The 22,283-nt window shown below is 50.2% G+C and overlaps 1 protein-coding gene across 7 annotated transcripts in view; it reads right to left on the reverse strand.

The window, feature by feature from the left end:
• The window catches only part of USP40 (ubiquitin specific peptidase 40), a 703,484-nt gene that overhangs the window by 226,187 nt on the left and 455,014 nt on the right, over nucleotides 1-22,283 (reverse strand). The gene's annotated exons all lie outside the window — the stretch shown is intronic.

Genomic DNA, 22,283 nt, shown 5'->3' on the forward strand with positions numbered 1-22,283 from the left:
GAACGCCCCACCTCCACACAGCGCCTGGTTACCCCCCCTACCCCGCCGATGATGAGCGCACTACGCAAACACTGATTGATTGATTGACAGCTAAATGGCAGGAATGTTTGTGGGTAGCATAGTGAAGGACAGGCTATAAATCTCAACCGAAATATTGGTACCCTGTGTACAGATGTGTGGTCGAACTGTTGTGTGCTTTTATAAGTCAGCATATTATTTTGTTGTGTTCTTGATTTGGTGTTTGTGGTGTACTGGTGTGGTATTATATTGTTCTGAGGGTCTTGTATTCAGTGTATTATTTTTTGTTGTGGTTTTTTGCGGTGTCGTATTGTTGAAGTGCTGAGGTTTTGTTATGTTGGTGTTTTCGTCAGTGTGCTATTGTTTGGTACTGTTGTGTTGTCTTGCTCATCTGTTTTGTTCTATTGTAGCTATGTTTTGGTGTGTTATTGTGTTGTAATCTTGTGCCAAGTTATATTGAAATATTGCAGCGTTGTGTCATTTTGTTATAGTATTTTGTATGCTGGTGTGTAGTTATGCAGGTACACACATGAACTATTACTATTTTGTTGTGGCTTTAGAACGTGTCGATGTGGGTTTGTGTTGTAGAATGTTTTGTATTGCTACTGTAGACCATCTCGTGCATAAAGGTTCATGTGTCACAACAGTGCGACCTCAAACCCACTTTCATGATGTGGTGGGAAATGATGTCTGGACAAAACAAAGTGCTATTTGCAAATGAGGATTTGTAACGACACTGAGCGCAAAATGTTTTGGGATTTAGACCACAGCTGTGTAACAAACTGCTGTTCTGGCTCAGTTTATGAGTCACAAGCGGAACACATTTTCAGATAGCTCTGGAGGTTAGTGCTCTTCTTGCTGCAAGTCTCGAGGCATGCTAGAAGTGAGAGAGTATTTAGGTGGTTATTGCACTTACTGAAGAGACTCTGTAGGGTTAAAGTCCCTGCTGCAGAGCACTTTGTGGAGCCTGCAGATCACAAGTTTACTGACCAGAAACATTTCTTGTTGAATTAATACATTTGCTGCAGTTATTCTTGTGCAACCTTCACATGTTGCAATCCTAATACAATAGGTCAGTGGTCTATTATGAACTTTCTGCAAACATCATCAGGGACCCTTCAAAGGACAGGACCGAATCTTTGAAAGTTTTTCACTTAATTTTTAACTTGCTCTTCTTGGTCAGTAAATACTGATTATCAGGTTGCAAAAAAAATGACACTTTGTATAAAGTGACATATAAATGGTAAATTATAATGAAATTACAACTTCAATCTACATATGTCTACTCCTTTAGATTTAAAACACATTTAGTAAAATTATTTGTTAATTGTCCTTGATTCAGAGCTGTGCTCACGGACAGAGCTAGGCAGTGGTTGAAGTGGGGGGAAAAGTAGGCGAACTTTGGGCCGAGAATCAGAGGGTGGGAATAACCCAAGGATTGGATCAGTGGGCGGAGTCGGAGGTGTGGCCAGAATGCGCAAAACATTCTCATTTTTAGTATTTGTTTGGCATTTCACTGCCCAGTTACAGCTTATTATGTTATTAATTTCAACCAATAGTTACACATGATTATTTACGCTGACCTCTCCCACTGTGACAACCCAGGCTGTTGTAGGTGGCTGGCCCCTTAAGAAGTGGAGCTGCTGTATTTGTTTTCTGGTGAAATGTATCCAAAAATCATACAGGGATTTTGCTCCCTGGCAAAGTTGATTCAAATATCCTAAAATTTTGAGGGAGTCAAGCGCAAAGGGAGAAATATCTACAAATGGTGTCTGGATTTGTTCAATAACGAAAACATTTCAAAAGCCATTAAATGCTATTCCTACTGAGAATATACAGCACATACTAGGTGTTCAATATGACCCTTATTTAATTTGATTAGTCGGCGCAATGGTTCTAGAATTATTGATCAACACTTTAGACAGGTTTTGATTTTAGAGAGATGCTGTGGCATGCTAAATGTTTGTGGTTACGTAATTCAGGGGATCTGGCTCTGTTATATGGCATTAGGCAGACAGTGAAACAGGTCTCTGTCCGGCCCTATATTTATGCCCTTAACATTAATGATAAGAACATTCATTCCCAAACAATGAATGTTAAAAATGTTAAGGTAATGCATGTCAGCAATTTAGTTTCTGTTTCGCTTTCACATATTTTACTTAAACCTGTATTTCCTAAAAGTTAACTATTTACATTGTGTTGTGTTTCTTTTTGTGCATCTTATTACTTTTTTATAGTGTATGCGTTGAACAGCGTCGCTCAAGGTGTTTATGATGGGCGACGATTGAGCGCTCAAGCGCTGAAGGCAGCGCAAGCTTCTCGCAGTGCCTGCCAGTGGGTTGGCCTCTCTGCAGAGCACACAGAGCAATTGTCATGTATTTCAGTTGCAATTTAAATTCTGTGCAAGTGTGTGAGTGTGTGTGTGTGTGAAGCAAATACACAGTTGTCAAAATAGTGACAAAATGAAAGTAAAAGAAAATAAAGTTCTTACGAGTGAGTGAGTGAGTACAGTAAATGTTTGGGAGCTATGAAGTGAAGGAGATGTGAGAAACTGCATTCAGGAAAGAGTGAAAAGAAGGTGCTAAAGAGGAAAGAGCTGAGGTTTAAGATATGCAGATGGACAAGAATAGAGAGAATAAGGGCACACATGTTTAACTGAAGACCAATACTCCTTCTATAATAATAATAATATTTAACATACAGTCTCACCATTTTAGAATTGAAATATTTCTATTATTTATTTACAACAAAATCATCGTTGTTACTCATTTATTTTAAACAGGACAAAGCCAATAGTTCTGGCAGGTCTTAAATGTAATCCAGTTGTTGTGTTATATTATCTGGGTACACTAACAGAAAGCTCATAGAGATACCAGAATACCGGTCAGGTGGCACACTATGAGAATCACAGAAATTTAGTTTACATGTATAAGCCACACCTGTTTTAGATATCCCCACTTTTTCATCCTACTCAAAGCCCTTTCTTCATATATTTCTATACACCTGATTGCAACCCACTGCTGTGTGTGCTTCATCAAGCCTAGTCTGAGCATATTCTTCCAAAGCTGATGCTACACACAGTGCAAGACACTGGGCAAGCACACACTTTAAAGGACCTGAAGTTGTTATACTGTACAATTCGCACACTACAGTAACTGTTGAAAATATTAATGAAGTAAGATATGGAGAGGGCCACTGGAATTGTGCTTGCATTACAACTTCAAGAAAAGCCTAGCCTAGCCTTCTTCTGTTCAGGGAACAACTCATCAATCAGCTCACAGTGTTATTTTGAACGTTGATGCTTGTACTTTGACTAAAGAATGTTATGTTTTAAACAAAAATATTTCGCAAACATGGGAAATTACCCACTAAAATAAACAAGTGCATATAACTTGGTACGTGCACAATTGCATTATCAAGTATTCAGTAATGAGGCAGGCAAACTCTTTCCTGACCAGCACGCCAACACACATTAAAGCAGTTTACCTAGAAAGTTAGTGTACATTTCTATATTATTTCAGTTAACACCGGGTGTGCGCAACACCATCTCTTTTCAACAAATGGGTACATTTGCCAGCTCGACAAGGCAGTTTAAAACTGCACTCACAGACACTGAAGTGGCAGATCAGAGACATGGCTGCAGGGCTACTCATGTAGTTGGCACAACTGGTGCTGCAGGCCCACTAGTAGCATTTGAATTATCGACCCTGGGTACATATAGTGCACTTTACAAAGGACTTACCAGTAATCATATTTATCAATCATAAACAAACCAATTAGCAATACAAATTAGGGAGAGAGGATATGCACTTTAGCACTGATTAGTAGGCAAAAGGCAAGATCTGTGGATAAACCTAAAGAACGGGCCAGATCCAACACTGATCTTGCTCGGAGGGGGAGTCAAGTTAAAATTATCCCTGTTGAAGGATGGGTGAAAATCTTGTACTGTCTGACGTTGTGAACTTCAGGAAGCTCCAAAATGAGGACCACCTCGCCAGAATCAGAATTCAACATCTATGCAGTTCCAGTAATGAGCGTAGGGTTGTTTTTTGAGTTGGCTTCAAAGCAGACGGCTCAGAATTGAACTGGCGTTGATGTGTGCCAAGGCCCAATACCCTTCGATTTGAGGCTTTTCTGGAGCTGAAAAGGGCTTGGAGTCCAGAACTGGACCCGAGGATTGGTGCCTTTTTTTCCACCTGAGCCATCAACGAGGGCGCTTACGAGGAGAGTCCCCAGAGGGTTGCTCCTAAAGTGACTGTGATGGAATGGAGGCTTTAGGAGATGCTTTTCTCCAAGGATCCTTTGTGTGGGTGAAGTGGGCTTTTAACCTATTCTTTTGCCTCTGGAGCTTTAGTGGACAGTATCTCTGAGCTCTGCTCCCCCACAATGGCTGTATGGCAGTTCCGGGGACAAACATGAAGTGCATTGTCCCTATATCATCCTCCTCTAACAGTCAATCTTGATATAACCTGATTTTCCTAGAAAAACCAGCTTCAATGTCCCTCTATGTCGAATCCAGACGCCATTGCTGAACATCTATTAATGTCTTGCATTTCTAGTCGAATGAGCTTTCATACCTTCAGGAGGTTGCTTCTTTGCTTATGTATAACAACCGATCTGGGTATGGTCCTTTTCTGACCAGCTCAACCTTTCTTCGCACCAGCATACCCCACGATGAGTTGGTCATCCACACTCTCATGGGCGGTTAAGATAGAAGAACAATGCTCTTTTTAGGTCCAGATAGAGTCGATACTCTTCTTTAGAGTGATCTAGAGGAGCGTAAAAAGTATGCAATTTGATGAATTGGCTTGCGTGGAAGTGAGTGAACACTTTCGGGAAGCTTGTAGTTTGCAAGATAAATTGAGATGTGAGGAAGCCTGGATGACAAACCCTGGAGCTCACTTACTATGCGGGCAAATGTATTGGCCACGAGGAAAGCTGTTTTAATTGTAAGGAGCCTGAGGGGGATCATTATGGAGAGGCTCGGAAAGGAGCACACATCAAGAATGTTAAACCAGATTAAGGTTGTACTGAAGCAAGATAAATAATGAAGGAGGAAAGAGATGAACAAGAACTTTTAGAAACCTATGTACAATAGGGGATTTAAAAAAAGGGAGGGCTGGTCAGGAAACAGCAAGAAGGCAGAAGGAGCAGAAAGATAGCCTTTAAGAGTGCCCAGAGAAGAACCCTGTTGGGTAAGGGAAAGAATAAAGAGTAGAACTTCAGAAAGGGAGGGAGAAAGGGGGGCAGCAAGGAGATCAATGCATTTTCTGCACACCACGTGACAAACCGTTTGCCAAAGGCAGGCGTATACTGTCTTAGTGGAGGGATGCCTGGCTGCCAAGATGATGTAGCAGACTTCGAACGGGGAAGGTCGAAATCGGTCAACGGCCACCGCTCAATCTCCACGCAAGAAGGCGGAAACTGGACAGGTTAGAGTGGAGAACCCTCCCCTGTTGCTGCAACAGAAGATCCTCCCGAATAGGAAGCCTGTTTTGAGGTTCTATGGTCATTCTCAGTAGCTATTAATACCAGACTCTCTGTGCCCAGTCTAGGGCCACATGGATGACTTGGGCCTGGTTGTTCTAGATCTTCTTGAGAACTCAGAGCAGGAGTGGTATAGGCAGAAATGAGCCCAAGAGGCTTGCACTCCACTCAAGACGAAAGACATCTCCAAGCAAGAGCGAGAGCTGGCTTTGAAATACAGCATGTAAAATTGCTGACAAGGTGTACAGATCTAACCAAGGCTTTCTCACTGTTGAAAGAGGCCTTGGACCCCCTCCGGGTGGAGATGCCACTTGTGATCCGCTAGGCATTGACGGCTGAGTTTGTCTGCTCTGGCATTCAGAGAGCCTGTCCGATGTTGAAACACCAGGGATACATCCTGGCATTCCAGCCATGTCCAGACAGGCTGGGCCTCTTGACAAGGGTGTACAACCTCACACCGCCCTGTTTGTGGGAGTACCAAATGGAGGTGGTGTTGTCCATAAACACATGCACTAGCCTTCCCTTGATGGAGGGTAGAAAGGCCTTTAATGCCAGTGGGATCGCTCAGGGCTCCAATAGGTAGATATGGAGTCCAGATTTTGCTAGAGACCAGAATCCTCTGAACTCCACCTCTCTCAGATGGCCACCCCATTCTGGGAGAGACATATCTGTCAATACTTTAAAATCTGATTGAGGAAGAGAGAGGGGTCTGGCTCGGACCCCATTTGAAGTTCCCTCTGAGATCTGGAACATGTCTGAGAGAGTTTCTTGATGCTGTGCCCACTGGAACTTCAGGTTTCACTGCTGGGCCCGCATATGCCATCGGGCATGAGTTGCCAGCAGGATGCAATGAGTCGCAACAGCCTCAAAGTCTCCCTCATCGAAATTCAGGATAAGAGGCTGAAACATCGGTATAATGGCCTGAATATCCTGCATTCCTGGCTCCGGAGGATAATCCTGAAAATGCAGCTGCCCTGATGAAAGGGAGCGTCTGAGAGAGAGTCAACTGTGACTTTGGGATGTTGAAAGTGAACCCCATCGAGTACAGAATGTCCACCATAATCTGGAGGTGCGAGACGACAACCTGGGGTAAGTCCGTCTTTAACAGGCAGTCGTCGAGATGGAGGAAGAATGGCACCCCTAATCTCCGTAGATGAGCTGCAACCACCACCATCACTTTGGTGAACACCCAGGGTGCGCAGGTAAGGCCAAAATGGAGCACAGGGAACTGAAAATGCTCTTAGCCTACCGAGAACCACATGCAACGCCGGTGGGGAGGAAGGACTGGAATGTGGAAATATGCATCCTGTAAGTCCAAAGGTGCCATCCACTTACTTGGGTCCAGACCAGACAGAACTTGAACTAACATGAGCATTTCGAACTTCTCCTTCTTGAGCAAGTAGTTGAGGGGCAGTAGGCCTAAAATAAGATGAAGGTCTCTGTCTTTTTTGGGCATCAGAAAGTAGCAGGAATAACAACCAAGACTCACTTCTGGCATCCGCACCCCCTCTATGGCTCTCTTGGCCAAGAGAGCGGTGACTTCCTGGTAGACAAAGGACTGAAAATGGAGGGAGAGTTTGTCACAAAGAGAAGTGAGAAGCCCATTCAGACAATTTGCAAAACCCACCAGTCTAATGTTATTGACTGTCAGTGGAGCAGGTGTTGGCGAATCCTGTCGTCAACTGGGAGCCCATGTTGCTAAGAAAGCAGATTAGGAGGGTTTGGAGGCTGTAGCTGCCTGAGGGGGGAGAGGACAGAGTCTAGTGGTGGAGGACCTGACTGCTGGCTGACCGATCCACGAGGCCAGTGAATACAGCGCCCACAGCCACACAGAGGCAGGCAAGTATTTGCGGTGGCTACAAGGGTATTGGAGCAGCTGGAAACCCCTTCTGTAGCCACAAAAGGTGGACTGAAGGTGACTTGAGGCCATCTGGCCAGAAGTGGTGTAGGCGGAAAGGCGTACAACAGACCGCAGCTCCACTCGCAACGAAAAGCGTCTCCAAGCGAGTGCCGCCTTGGAAATTCCAATGCGCAGAACTGATGACATTGCGCAGAACTGATGACATTGCGCGTTCTCTTCGGTGGCGAATAGATCTAACCAAGGCTCTCCCCACTGCTGAAAGAGACCTTGAGCTACGTACGAGTTCAGACGCCATTCGTGATCCATCAAGCACCGGCGGCTGAGTTTGTCCGTCCTGGAATTCAGAGAACCTGCCAGGTGTTGAACCACCAAGGTGATGCGCGACATTCCAGCCATGTCCAGAGGCGCAGAGCCTCCTGACATAGGGTCCACGACCCCACCCCGCCCTGTTTGTTGCAATACCACATGGGGGTGGTGTTGTCCGTGAACACCTGCACTACAATTCCAAGGACAGAGTGAAGGAATGCTCTCAGTGCAAGTCGGATCGCCCGCAGCTCCAGAAGGTTGATATAGAGCCGGGACTCCGCCGGAGACCGGAGGCCTCTGATCTCCGCCTCTCCCGTGTGGCCTCCCCAACCCAGGAGTGACGCATCTGTCACCAATGTGTGCTCCGGTTGGGGAAGAGAGAGGGATCTGCTAGTGACCCAATTACGATTCGTGAGCCACCACAGCAACTCTCGTGCAGAGCCCTCCGAGATCTGGATGTGATCAGACAGGTTGCCCTGATGCTGTGCCCATTGGAACTTCAGGTCCCACTGCAGAGCCCGTATATGCCACCTTTCATGTGTCACCGGCTGGATGCAGGAGACCATCAGGCCCAGAAGCCAGAGGGTCATCCTGACTGAAACCCGGCATAGAGGCCGAAAGAGTGGAATCATAGCCTGAATATCCCGGACTCGCTGCTCCGGAGGATGAACCCGAAACAGTGTCGAATCCAGAACTGCTCAGATGAAAGGGAGCTTCTGAGAGGGGCTCAGGTGCGACTTCAGTACGTTGATGGAGAACCCCAGCAAATGCAGGAGGTTGGCCGTAGTCTGAAGGTGGGTCACGACTGCCTGGGGCGAGCCAGCCTTCAGAAGCCAGTCGTCGAGGTAGGGGAAGACTGACACCCCCGACCTACACAGATGAGCTGCGACCACCGCCATCATCCAACGTGAACACCCGAGGGGCACTGGTAAGGCCGAAGGGGAGCACAGTAAACTGAAAATGGTCCTGGCCTACCGTGAACCGCAGGTAGCGCCGGTGGGCTGGCAGGACAAGGATGTGAAAATAAGCGTCCTGCAAGTCCAACGCCACCATCCAGTCTCCAGGGTCCAGGGCAGCCAGGACCTGAGCCAGAGTCAGCATTTTGAACTTCTTCTGGAGGAAGCAATTTATGTCCCAGAGGTCCAAGATGGGGCGCAGGCCCCCGTTGTCCTTCTTGGGGACCAGGAAGTAGTGGGAGTAACAACCACTCCCTACTTCCTAACAACCACTCCCTACTTCCTGACCGGGAACACACTCAATGGCCCTCTTGGCCAGGAGGGCTGTGACTTCCTGACGGAGAAGAGCCAAATGATTCCCCGACAGCCGGTGGAACCGAGGTGGCTTGGCTGGAGGGTAGTGGGGGGAGGTCGGGGGGGGGGGAGGGGGAGGGGGGGGGGACAGAAAGGGGAGCGAGTAACCGTGGCAGATTATCTGCAGCACCCACTTGTCCAAGGTAATGTCGTGCCAGTGGTGGAGGTTGTGTCATACCCTGCCACCCACCGGCGTGGGGTGCTCCCTGAAGCTCAGATTATGAAGGCTTAGAGGCGGAAGCAGCGGGGTGGAGGTGGACTGACCCGCTTGCTGGTTACCAGACCCGCCCCTGCGGAAGCCAGGTCCGCAGCCACGCTGAGGCTGGTTTTGCACAGGCTTAGTGGAGGAGCGTGCTTGGATGTTATTACCCTGGCCACGAAAGGAACGAAACCCAGACGTGGCAGGGATCTTCGTGGAAAGACCCAAAGACTTGGCCGTGGCCCACAAGTCTTTAAAGTGCTCCAGGGCATTGTCAGCCTTGTCGCCAAAGAGACGGGAGAGCCATCAAAGGGCATGTCCATGAGCGAGCTCTGGCCATCGGGCGAAAACCCGGTAGACCGCAACCAGGCATGTCGTGGAAAACGCCCTGCTCAATGAATCAGCGGTGTCCAGACCACAACTGATGGCAAACTATGCCGCATCCTTGCCCTCTGCAACCGCTCGGGGAAGGACAGCCAGAACACTGAGGCAAGACCTTGGCTACCGAATCCCACACCGCGTGTGAGTAATGGCCCAACAAGCAGGCGGTGTTAACCGACCGCAATCCCAAGCTGGAAAGAGGAGAACAACTTCTTGCCATATTGGTCCAGCCGCTTCGAGTCCTTATCCAACGTGGCCGTGGGAAAGGCACTCTGTGACGTCGAGGCCTGAATGACCAGGCTCTCAGGCGAGGGGTGGGTGGTCAAGAAGGCAGGATCATCAGGCGCCGGGCGATGATGCCTAGCGACATTCTTATCCACCTGCACCCCCGGGGCTGGCTGCATCCAAGTGCCCAAGAGGACTTCGGTAAGGGCTTCATTGAAAGGGAGCAGCGGTTCCGACGACATAGACGCCGTCTGGAGCACCTCCTTAAGGAGGTTGGTATTGAGGGCCACCGTAGGGAGGTCGAGATGGAGAGCCTCCACAGACCGACGTAACACCGTAGTGTGAGAAGCGCCCTCCTCCATAGTAGGCGATGGGGAGGCAAACCCCGGGTCAGAAGACACACAAAGTTCACCCGCATCTACCCAATCCTGCTCGGAGTCACATTGCCGCTGCAAGGGGGCCCTCGGAGCCGTCCCAGTCCTTGTCTGGCTCCGGAGTAGAAGGAGCCGGCTGCGGCGGCAGGGCCCGAGCCAGAGAGGGGGTCAGCAGGGGACGCACTGGAGACGCATCCCAATGTGGATCCCAGGCCGGAACAAAATGGTCCGGGAACCGGGGCGGGGTGGGATAAACGGCACCCAGTGCGGCGCAAGGGGCGGAGCCAAGTACAGTGCCGGGGCAAGAGCCAGCAGCGCTGCACCTTGTGGCGCTGTGGCAGGTGCCAAGGGCGCTGGATCCAGTGGCTCCGAGGCTGGCACCAGAGGCGGTACCACCAGGGCCACAGGATCTGGACATGGGACGCAGGGCCCGTAGGCGCGCCAGCAGGAGCCCGAAGCCTACAGCAAAAGTTACTACTTGTGTAACGATATATCTGTAAGAGACATTAGTTAGTGATCGATTCCTTACCTTAGAATATCCCCACGCGTCAGACTGGATCCGGAAAGTTTTGCGTATCAGTACCCTTGCGCGTTGGTAAGCGTCGTCTGCGGCTCCGCGTCCGTCATGGGCGCCGTGATGACGTCGTCGGAGTACTTAGACGCCGCCTCCGCGTGCTGACGTCAGTTGTTAGCCACAGCTTTTCCGCGCCAGAAGCGCAGAGCCATGACAAAAACCAACACTGGTGCCAAGAAACTAGGGCCCTGAAAGGGGATGACCTTAACCCTAGATATCGGTTCGCAGAACGGGGAGGATGGGTGGGTCGGTAAGGAATCTATCACTAACTAATGTCTCTTACAGATATATCGTTACACAAGTAGTAACTTGTGCATCTGAAAGAGACACGTTAGTGATAGATTCCTTACCTTAGAATAGATACCCCAGCAATACCATCCCCGTGGTGGTGGGTCTGCGAACCAATAATCACACCAGAAAGTCCTGGAGGACGGAACGGCCTAAGTAGCCGTCCCTCCGGACTGGACTGTCCAGGCAATAGTGTCTTGCAAACGTGTGCAGCGAGGCCCACGTAGCCGCCTGGCAAATGTCCTGCAAGGGCACACCTAGGCCCGAGGCAGTTGTAGTGGCCGTGGCTCGAGTGGAATGAGCCCTCAGCCCAAAAGGGGGTTCCTTCTTAGCCAAGGAGTAACACGCCTGGATGCACAAGATAATTCACCGGGAGATGGTCCGCTTGTGCACCGCTTTCCCTTTCTTAGCGCCCGCGTACCCAAAAAAGAGTTGATCATCCACTCGGAACTGTTGTGTGCGGTTCAGATAAAATGAGAGCGCACGTTTTGGGTCCAGACGGTGGAGCCTCTCCTCCTCTCTCGAGGGGTGCGGAGGCAGAAAGAAGGTGGGCAATGTGATGGATTGCCCAATGTGGAAGGCCGTGACCACCTTGGGAAGGAAGGAGGGCCTTGTCCGGATGGACTGAAAGGAAAGGAGGCTTACAAGACAGAGCCTGGAGCTCACTCACTCTCCTGGCAGAGGTGATGGCAACCAGGAAGGCAGTCTTCAGAGAAAGAAGGCGAAGAGGACAGTTGTGAAGTGGCTCAAAGGGAGCGCACATCAGAAACGTGAGAACCAGGTTCAAGTCCCACTGAGGCATCACAAAGGGAACAGGAGGAAAGGTATGAGTGATGCCTTTCAGGAATCTGTTTACGATAGGGGACTTGAACAAAGAAGGTTGGTCAGGCAGCCTCAGAAAGGCTGAAAGAGCTGAAAGATAGCCCTTGATAGTGCCCAGAGCAGAGCCCTGCTGGGCAAGAGAGAGAAGAAAGAGGAGAACCTCAGAGAGAGGGGCATTGAGGGGATCCACAGCCTTTGCTGTGGACCATGCCACAAATCTGTTCCACCTGCAGGCATATACCGACTTAGTGGAGGGACGCCTGGCTGCCAGAATGATGTTGCAAACTTCAGAAGGCAAGTCAAATGGCCTCAACTGTCGCCGCTCAATCTCCAAGCATGGAGGTGGAGACTGGACAGGTTCGGTGGAGGACCGTCCCCTGCTGCTGCGACAGAAGGTCCTCCTGAAGAGGCAGACGAACCGGTGGGTCGACTGACATACTGAGTAGCTCGGGATACCAGTACCTTCGTGCCCAGTCCGGAGCCACAAGGATGACTTGTGCCGGTCGCGCTTGATCTTCTTCAGCACTCTGGGCAGAAGTGGTATAGGCGGAAAGGCGTACAACAGACCGCAGCTCCACTCGCGACAAAAAGCGTCGCCGAGCGAGTGCCGCCTTGGAAATTCCAACGCGCAGAACTGATGACATTGCGCGTTCTCTTCGGTGGCGAATAGATCTAACCAAGGCTCTCCCCATCGCAGAAAGAGTCCTTGCGCCACGTCCGAGTTCAGACGCCATTCGTGATCCATCGAGCACCGACGGCTGAGTTCGTCCGCCCTGGCATTCAGAGAACCTGCCAGGTGTTGAACGACCAGAGTCACGCCCTGATGTTTCAGCCATTGCCAGAGACGCAGAGCCTCCTGGCAAAGGGTCCACGACCCCACTCCGCCCTGTTTGTTGCAGTACCACATGGCGGCGGTGTTGTCCGTGAACACCTGCACTGCGCTCCCTCGGACAGACGGGAGGAATGCTTTCAGTGCCAGACGAATCGCCCGCAGCTCCAACAGATTGATATGGAGCCGGGACTCCGCCGGAGACCAGAGTCCTCTGATCTCCGCCTCTCCCAAGTGGCCTCTCCAGCCCTGGAGGGACGCGTCCGTCACAACTACGTGCTCCGGTTGGGGAAGGGAGAGGGATCTGCCGTTGACCCAATCGCGGTCCGTGAGCCACCACTGCAGCTGTCTCGCAGTGCCCTCCGAGATCAGGACATGGTCGGACAGGTTGCCCCGGTGCTGGGCCCACTGAAACTTCAGGTCCCACTGCAGAGCCCGCATCCGCCACCGTGCATAATGCACCAGAAGGATGCAGGAGGCCATCAGCCCCAGAAGCCGCAGCGTCAACCTGACCGAAACTCGGGATAACGGCCCGAAGACCGGAATCAGAGCCTGAATATCCCGAACCCGCTGTTCGGGCGGATAAACCCGAAACTGCGCCGAGTCGAGAACCGCTCCGATGAAAAGGAGCTTCTGAGAGGGGCACAGGTGTGACTTCGGTACATTGATGGAAAATCCCAGCTGGTGCAGGAGATCCGCCGTAGTCTGGAGGTGGCTGACGACCGTCTGGGGCGAGCCCGCCTTCAACAACCAGTCGTCTAGGTAGGGGAAGACTGAGACCCCTAACCTGCGCAGATGAGCTGCGACCACCGCCATCACCTTTGTGAACACCCGTGGGGGGCTTGTAAGGCCGAAGGGGAGCACGGTAAACTGAAAGTGCTCGAGGCCTACCGTGAACCGCAGGTAACGCCGGTGGGCCGGCAGGACACGGATGTGGAAATACGCGTCCTGTAAGTCCAACGCTACCATCCAGTCTCCTGAGTCTAGGGCAGCCAAGACCTGAGCCAGTGTCAGCATTTTGAACTTCTCCTTCCGGAGGAAGCCGTTGACGTTCCTCAGATCCAAGATAGGGCGTAGGCCCCCTTTGCCCTTCTTGGGTACCAGAAAGTAGTGGGAGTAGCAACCACGTCCTACTTCTGGCCCAGGAACGCGCTCGATGGCCCCCTTGGCCAAGAGGGCCGAAACTTTCTCCTGCAGGAGCCGCAAATGATCCCCCGATACGCGGTGGTGTTGCGGTGGCATGGCTTGAGGGGTCGTCTCGAAGGGGAGGGAGTAGCCCCTCCGGACGATCTGCAGCACCCACCTGTCCGAAGTGACTGTGCGCCAGTGAGAGTGGTGATGGCGAACCCTGCCTCCCACTGGCGTCACATGGGCCGAAAAGCACGGACTAGGAGGGTTTAGAGGTGGATGCCGCGGGGGCAGATGTGGACTGACTCTGCTTGTTCCCCCGACCGCCTCCACGGCGGTTTCCACAGCCGCCGCCGCGCTGGACGACAGTTTGCGGCGAGTGGCTGGCGGCACGTGTGGGGACGCCCCTTCCTTGTCCACGAAAGGAGCGAAAGGCACCCATTTGCTGGCGCGGGCCGAGAGGCCCAAGGACTTGGCCGTAGCCATGGAGTCCTTAAAGCGCTCAAGCGCGCGGTCTGCCTTGTCGCCAAAGAGGCGACGGCCATCGAACGGCATGTCCATGAGGGTGTTTTGGACGTCTGCCGAAAAATTGGTGGATCTCAGCCAGGCGTGACGTCGTACCGCCACCGTCATAGCCATCGCTCTGCCCAGCGAGTCAGTAGTATCCAGTTCACACCTGATTGAATACTTGGCTGCGTCCCGGCCCTCCACAAGGGCTTGGCCGAGTTTGGCCCGTACCTCCAACGGGCACTCTAGCAGCACTTCCGCCACCGTTTCCCACAGAGAGTGGGTGTAACAGCCCAAGAGGCATGCGGTGTTGGAAGACCGCAGTCCCAAGCTAAGGGACGAGAAGATCTTCTTACCATAGTTCTCGTACCTCTTGGACTCCCTGCCCGGCGGGGCCGTCGGGAAGGCGGTCTGGGAGTTAGAGGCCTGGATGACCAGACTCTCGGGGGTGGGGTGGGAGGAAAGGAAACATGGGTCGCCCGGGGCCGGGCGGTGGCGTCTGGCCATGTTCCTATCTACAGGCGAACCTGTAGCGGGCCTGGACCAAGTGCCCAAAAGAACGTCCGTCAAGGCCTCATTAAACGGCAGCAGAGGCTCCATGGAGCATGACTGCGGCTTAAGGACCTCAGTGAGGAGGTTAGTCCTCACGGCCGCTACGGGGAGCTCAAGGCCCAAGGCCTTGGCAGCCCTCATCAACACCACACCATAGGTAGCTCCCACCTCCGAAGCCACGGTAGGAGGAGAGACTAATCCAGTGTCTGGAGAGGTGTCCAGGCCACTGGCCTCCCCAAGGTCTCCTGTCCAGTCCATGTTAGACTGGCACTCTCTGGCCAGAGGGTCCTCAGACCCCTCCCAATCCTTCTCATCCCTCATCTCCTGAGATTCAGGGTCGTAATTGAATGAGGTCGGTTCATAGAAACTAAAATCTCCGAACGGCGTCGAGATCGGCGCCGATAGGCGTCGTCCCGACATCGGAAATAAATGAAAGGAGGCATCAGGGACGGCGCCGCCCGAGGACGGCGCCGGAGGGGACACCACACGGCCGACGCCGGAGGGGGTCGTAAGGTCCACCAGTGACGATCCATCGCCCGAGGAAGGTCCAGCGGCGTCCTGCGGCGCCGGGCCCGAAGGCGCCGACGACGCCGGGGCCGCTGTACCCTGCGGCGCCGGGCCCGAGGGCACCGGCGGTGTCGGGATCGTGGGGCCCTGCGGCATCGTCGGGGCTGAAGCACCCAACGGAGTCGGGGTCGAAGCCCCCGACCCACTAGGGCCCCCAGACGGGTTCGCTGGGCCTGAAGGCGCCGCCTAACCCGGAGGAGAAAGGGACCTCATGGCCATAAGGAAACGCTCAATCTCCTCCGGCATCGCGTTCAGTCCAGGGACCGGGGGGGTATGGGGCCGAACGCGGCACCCGCGACTCCCGAGGAGCCGCGTGGGCGGTGTCACCCGAACCCCCGGCCGCATTGTGCGAGCGTCGGGGGGAGTCAGAAGAGCGATGATGTCTCTTCGACTTCTTATGCTTCTTACCCGACGACTTGGACCCGGAGGAGTGGTGCCGACTCCCGGAGCTGTGACGGCTCCGTCCCCGCGACCTGTCCCTCGACCTCCCGTGGGACCGGGACCGGGACCTCACACGGCGCGGGGCCGACTGCCGGAGTTCGAGTCGCCTGCGGGACCGCTCCCGCCTGGCCTTCCTCGAAAGGGCCTGACAGTCGGGGCAGGCCTCGTCGTCATGGTCGACGCCCAAACACGTCAGACACAGGCGGTGGGGATCCGTGACCGACATGGTACGGTCGCACTCGTCGCAATGCTTGAATCCGGGCATCCCTACAGGCACCGTCGGAGTCGTACAGACTTCGAATTGGATCAAAAGATCACCAAAAGTTAGTCAAAAAGTGACTAGGGAACTGCTCTTTCCAGATCTGCGCTGGCTGGCGCGGAAAAAAGAAGAACTGACGTCAGCACGCGGAGGCGGCGTCTAAGTACTCCGACGACGTCATCACGGCGCCCACGACGCCGAACGCGGAGCTGCAGACAACGCCTACCGACGCGCAAGGGTACTGCTACGCAAAACTTTCCGGATCCAGTCTGACGCCTGGGGATATTCTAAGGTAAGGAATCTATCACGAACGTGTCTCTTTCGGATAAGGCTGTCCATGGCAGCAAGAAACTCTTGCGTCTGTTCGGGAGTTGCCGACGGACCCGGGTAAGGCGGGTAGGCCGCAGAACTCCCAGGCTCCGGAGGAGCCGCAGGGGCGGAGCCAATGTCCCCCTCGTCTGCCTTCGAGGAGCGACGGGGGGGATGTCAGAAGGCGAACATGCTTCTTCGACTTCTTTTTATGGCGTAGCTTACCGGAATCTGAAGGTGCAGACTTGGAGCCCGAGGAGCGACGGATCTGGTCCCGCAAACGTCCTCTAGACCGAGAGCGATGGTGAGAGGAGTGCCAGGCCTCCAGCAACTTCCGGCGCCGCTCCCTCAAGGCCTTCCGGCCATGGCTCGACAGTCTCTGCAGTCCCGGGAGTCATGGTCGGTCCCCAGGCAGTAGATGCAGACATCATGGGGGTCCACCACAGACATATTACAGCAGCACGACCCACAAGACTTAAAGCCGGGCATCCCTACGTGCACCAGGAGACAAGAAAAGGAGACAAAAAGTCTCAAAAAGTATTAAAGAAATGACCAAGGTACGTGCTCAATGCGGATCTGCGCTTTCGGAACGGAAAAAGAAAGAACTGACGTCAGCGAGCATGGGTGGCGCCTAAGTTCCCTCTGTGAGGTCATCTCGACGCCAGTGACGGACACGGAGCCGCAGGACGCCACCTACTGGCGCGCAGAGGTACTGCTGAGCAGAAAAACTTTCCAGATCCAACCTGACACCAGGGGATATTCTAAGGTAAGGAATCTATCGCTAACGTGTGTCTTCCGGATGTGAGTTTTCCTTTGGAGGGAACACACTCTCCCAGCTACTAACCACAGCCTCCTGCTGTAACGGGTATGCTGCACGCTGATTCTCCCTAAGAAAGCATAGGTGCGAGTTACACTATTCCAGGCTCCTAATATAGCACACATAAGTAGGTTTTAGGGTGTTTGGTTGCTAGAAGATATTTCAACTATGGTAGAAGTGATCACATTATTTTAGTTGTTTGCAACATGCTTTAATGTTGTTTTAATAATATTCTGTCTGGTTATTTTAGTGGGGCAAAGCAACAGGGTGAGCCTTTTGAAATAAACACAAGCATGAAGTATCTTTTCTTAGTGAATTACTTGAATGTGATATTGTAAAGAACGAAATTGGGCTTTCAAATTAAAACTGTGACCCTGAATCCCGGTTTTGGGACTGTTAGTAGACTAAAAGCATATGTAACCATATAAACTATGTATCAAGTGGGTCTACAACAACCTGATATTTCACATTCAATTGCTGGTGCATCTAAGTTCCCTTGTGACACCTGTGGGTGTGAAGGAAAACCCTGTAGAGCTAAGTCAAGGTCTTATGTGACATGATGCCACTGAGCCCAGCAGCAATGAAATTTGTCTTGTTGGGTACACCTAAGCTTTCTATTGAAAATACTTCTAATTTATGGCATCCACTCTCTCCCGTAAAGAAACAGTTTCCCTTGATGCGCATCTATAGATTTGTCATGAAAATGGAGTGGTGTGTAAGTGGACTTCTGCTGGTTAATCTGGAGCCCAAGGGGCCAAGCAGAAAAGTAATGGTCTGGAAATCTTGAATCACTTGTTGGTGACTGCCCACTTTTATCTAGAAGTCACCCAGGTAAAGATACATTTATATTTACTATTTTCTTAAATGAGCGCTCCCCCCTCCATGCATGTTGAGAATGTGCTGAAATTCACTTGAGGCTGAATGGCAGGTTCTTGTAATGAAAATATGACTTCCTAATCTAACCCTCAGGAATTTTTACTTCCATACACTAATGGCATATGAAAATACACATGTATAATAGTCACTGCAAAATCCAAATTCCTAACTTGAGTAGAAAAAATATCTGGTGCAGAGCCAGAAAGTACAGTTTTTTCCTCATGATCCACTTGGTAGCATGTTTCACACATTATTTTCTCACGCTTTTTTTCTGTATCGAGAAACATCTCAAATAAATCCCTTTTAATTTTTGTGCAAGAAGGACTTTTTTAAGGCATGGTTTTGGAAAAGAATCTTATAGATTTCACTGTGTCACTTATACAAGCCTTTCCTGCGTGGGAACGCCTACCCTGAATACATTATACCAGACGCAGGTATAATGTCACAAAGGGCTTCACAACATGACACATCTCCAAATTAGCGCATTTTTTACGCTGCCGTTGCATCACAAAAGTGATGCAATGGCAGCACAAACGTGTTGGAAGGGGCTTGTATATCTGTCCCTAAATGTGTACAGCGGCTGTGTGTTCATGAATGTGGTCTTTTTTAAGTATACTGCTTACGTATTGTAAGGATATAAGCAATGGGCATTGAAACGGGTCCCTTCTGGGCCCTGTAGTCATGTCCTTAACATTTCCGGCAAAAGCACTCCCTAATTTCCGAATAATGAGTGTAAAAAGATAACCATGTTGTTCCTGTTTACATTTCACATGCTTTAATTAATCTTGCATTCCCTATGAGTGTTTGCTTTTTCTAGAATGTAAATTTTTTTTAGGCCGCATATTGCTCTTGTCTAGAGTGTAATTTGAATTCAGTCACATCCAGGTGTTTATAGCGGGTCAGTGCAGTGCAAGTTTGTCTCAGTGGGGCAGTATGGTGTTCAGTGGGGGAGAGGATGTGCCACTATTGTCAGCGCTGCTGAATATGGAACTGGGGAACCAGGTTCAGCCTTCATGAGTAGTCAACCAGACCACTCCCCCTGAGGGAGCACATTCTCATGCTAGACCTTAGAAGGCCCGCAAGATCTTAATAGCCCTGGTGTCTTAGCACAGCAGGTGCAACCTAGCAGTGGCAAGTGTGAGATAACCTTGAAGGCCTGGTCTCCATAATTCATTCTGAAGTTCACCTCCAGTCTTGCAGGCAGCCCTATGAAGCAGCACACCATAAAGTGACAGTGACTGTCACAGAACCCTTGAGCAGGGTGGCTCTTACGGCAGTGCGACAGCACCAGGCGCTGACCTGCCGTGGTCCGTAGAGGTAACAGTGGTGGGGCAGAGGGGACGGGTAAGGAGGGATTTCGAGGGACGATACAGCAGGGAAATTAAATAAATAATAATTTCCCCTCCGCATCGTCCCTCAAGAACCCCCCCTTACCCGGCCCCACCGTTGTTACCTGCATGGACTGCGGCTAACGCTGACTTCAGGTGGGGGCGTCGCGTTTGTAAGTATAATATGGTTTTAAAAGCACTTGCTGCCTCCTTCCTGGCCTCCAACAATTTTTGGTAACAATAAAAATGTCATGATAACTCCAGTGATTAATGTTCTTAGTAGAGAGAGATGGTGTTTAGTCTAGAGGAAAGGAAGCACAAAGGGTTAATGTGCCTGCTGCTATATGTACCATGCAGATCACAAAGTGCACATAATGTAAATAGGTCAGTTGGTTACTGCTTTTGTCACAGCGACATATTGTTACTGCAGTTAATAAGTTGAAATCCTAACATAGAACAGTGAGCTATTAACTGTCATGTAGGAGCTGAATGCAAACTGCAAGGAATAAATTAGAGCATTCTGTTTCTTTTCCCAGTCTTTGATTATCCGAATGTTGCAAAAAAGGGTTCATTTGGTGGGAAATCAATTCTGATTATTAAAGAGAACCCCCAACCATGGTATTACGTTTTACGTTCAGAGTTTGTGTTTCTCCAGACCAATCACTATTAAACTATGCTGCCTACTAGTATGGTTGTCATGTGACTTATACACTTTTTAATCCTTTGCCTTATGTAACATTTCCTATACAGCGATTTACACACGTAAGATTGATTGTCTCTGTGTAATATATGTGATGTAAGGTGCTTAGACACCCTACGCTGGTATTAGTGGTGCTGTAAAGTTTCTGATACTTTATTATTTTGACATATTTACATATGCTAACAGTCTCTGCAAAGATTTTTACTCATTAGTACCAGTGGAACATACAACTGCAGCAGTGAGAAAGGTAACCAGTCAACCTTTGCAAAGGGCCCTCCACTTCACAGCAGCATAGGTCAGGTTTTAGTAACTTTTGATTTGTTTGAGCTATAAACAATTTATTAGTTAAAATCGTCAGATTATGTAGGCTATTATGTATTATGTGACAAATGTGGCAGAGACATAATTATGTGGAAAACATTTACAAACCAGGATATTTTGCCAATTGATGTTTGAACTGCTCTTGTGGAAAAAGGGAGGAGAAGTGCTGATGACAGAAACTCTGTGGCTGGGAGACAAATGGCTTGCGATTCCACTTTTTAGGATATTTGGGATATTCTGTGATAGGAAACGTATCCCACTTTGTGAATGTATTTTAATGTCAATAACTCATATTAAACGTGTATGCATTAGTTAAATTAAATAAGGTAATAAGCTGTAACCGGTTAGTGAAATGGGAAACAAATACTGAAAATTAGGATATTTTTCTCTTTCTGCCACACCTCTGACTCCGCCCTCTGACCCAATCCACGGGTTATTCCCGTACTTTGATCTCTGCCCACAGTTCCCTTACTTTTCTTCCCCCACTTTGACCACTGGATATAAGTGTTCAACAAACCGCATAACTGGATAGGAATATCCTAATGTTTATCACTATCAATTAAAATCCAACAGTAGGAAGCTCTCGACAAAGAGAAAATAATACCAAAGCCAGTGTAGAGCACTCTCAAGAAGACTGCTTTTTAGTAGATCCACTCCCCGCTGTGGTGATCAAAATTATAATATCTAAATGGAATGAGGGAAAATAACCGAGGTTCATAGTTGAACAGCGTGTAAGACATTTACTTCGATGTGAAAATCTTGCCCTTCTTAACAAAGAGTTGGTACCAGCATCAGAAGCTTTTGGGTCTATATCTGCAGAGCTCAAACTCATAGCTAGATTGAGATGTTCATCCCTGTTTTTTTAATTATGCTGAACGTCTATACCTCTGTCACAATCTTGTTTCCCCAAGAAAGGATAATGTAGACAATGCACCGGCAGAGGAATGGTGGACTGCCCCCACTGAGCCCAATCCTTTCCGCTCTCCGCAGCAGGATGAGTGGGTGTCTATGCCAGAGACGATAGAAGAGGACGATTCCACCTTTACTACTCCCGGTCCCTTTAACTGGAACACAGCTTATGAAGATGACGTCATTTTCTCGGAGCCAATCAAGACTGGCTGACGCGAGGGAGTGTCATTCAAGACCCCGGAAGATGCCGAGGAGAGCCGTTCACCGGGACCTCGAGAGGGAACAGAGAGACACCAGCAGCCGATCCGGGGAAGCCATCGCGGAGGCAGGAACAGAGGAAAGTTCCAGGAGGCCAATGTTCCGGTGCTGCGCCCAACCACGCTCCTGAAAAATCAGGTACGCGAAGGCGTTGCCGGGTGGGGTGGGGTGCGTTGGGAGAAGAGAAAGGGCTGACAAATAGGGCTCTACTCAGTCTGTCCTCTACCTCTGAGATTTCCCCTGCACTAGCACATTTTTGCACAGAAGACCCGTAGAGCACTGGGGATCCCCACACACCCTTTCCCAATTGCTAAAGCCTGTATTGCATACTGATGTTTTCCTTATACTTCTCTTCTTGTCCGTGGGACTGTTTTACGCCCCCTCCCCTTATTGAGTGGGAAGGATTAAGAAGCAACAAGGACGACACCATAAGACCCAGGATAAGACGGATTATCCTATGTGCTTGAACTCTAGCAGCATATAAGAGACGTGTTTGTAACAGAAATAAACCACGTTTGTCTCAACCATGTCCCAGCCTTGATCCTTGCTCTACATCACAACCTCATTGAATTGAGATTATAGATTGAGATCTACTTGGATCTGAGTTTATGCTTGACACATGAGCAGACTACGTTTT

Source organism: Lissotriton vulgaris, chromosome 2_1 (assembly GCF_964263255.1).
Source record: "Lissotriton vulgaris chromosome 2_1, aLisVul1.2, whole genome shotgun sequence".
NCBI classification, from domain to species: Eukaryota; Metazoa; Chordata; class Amphibia; order Caudata; family Salamandridae; genus Lissotriton; species Lissotriton vulgaris.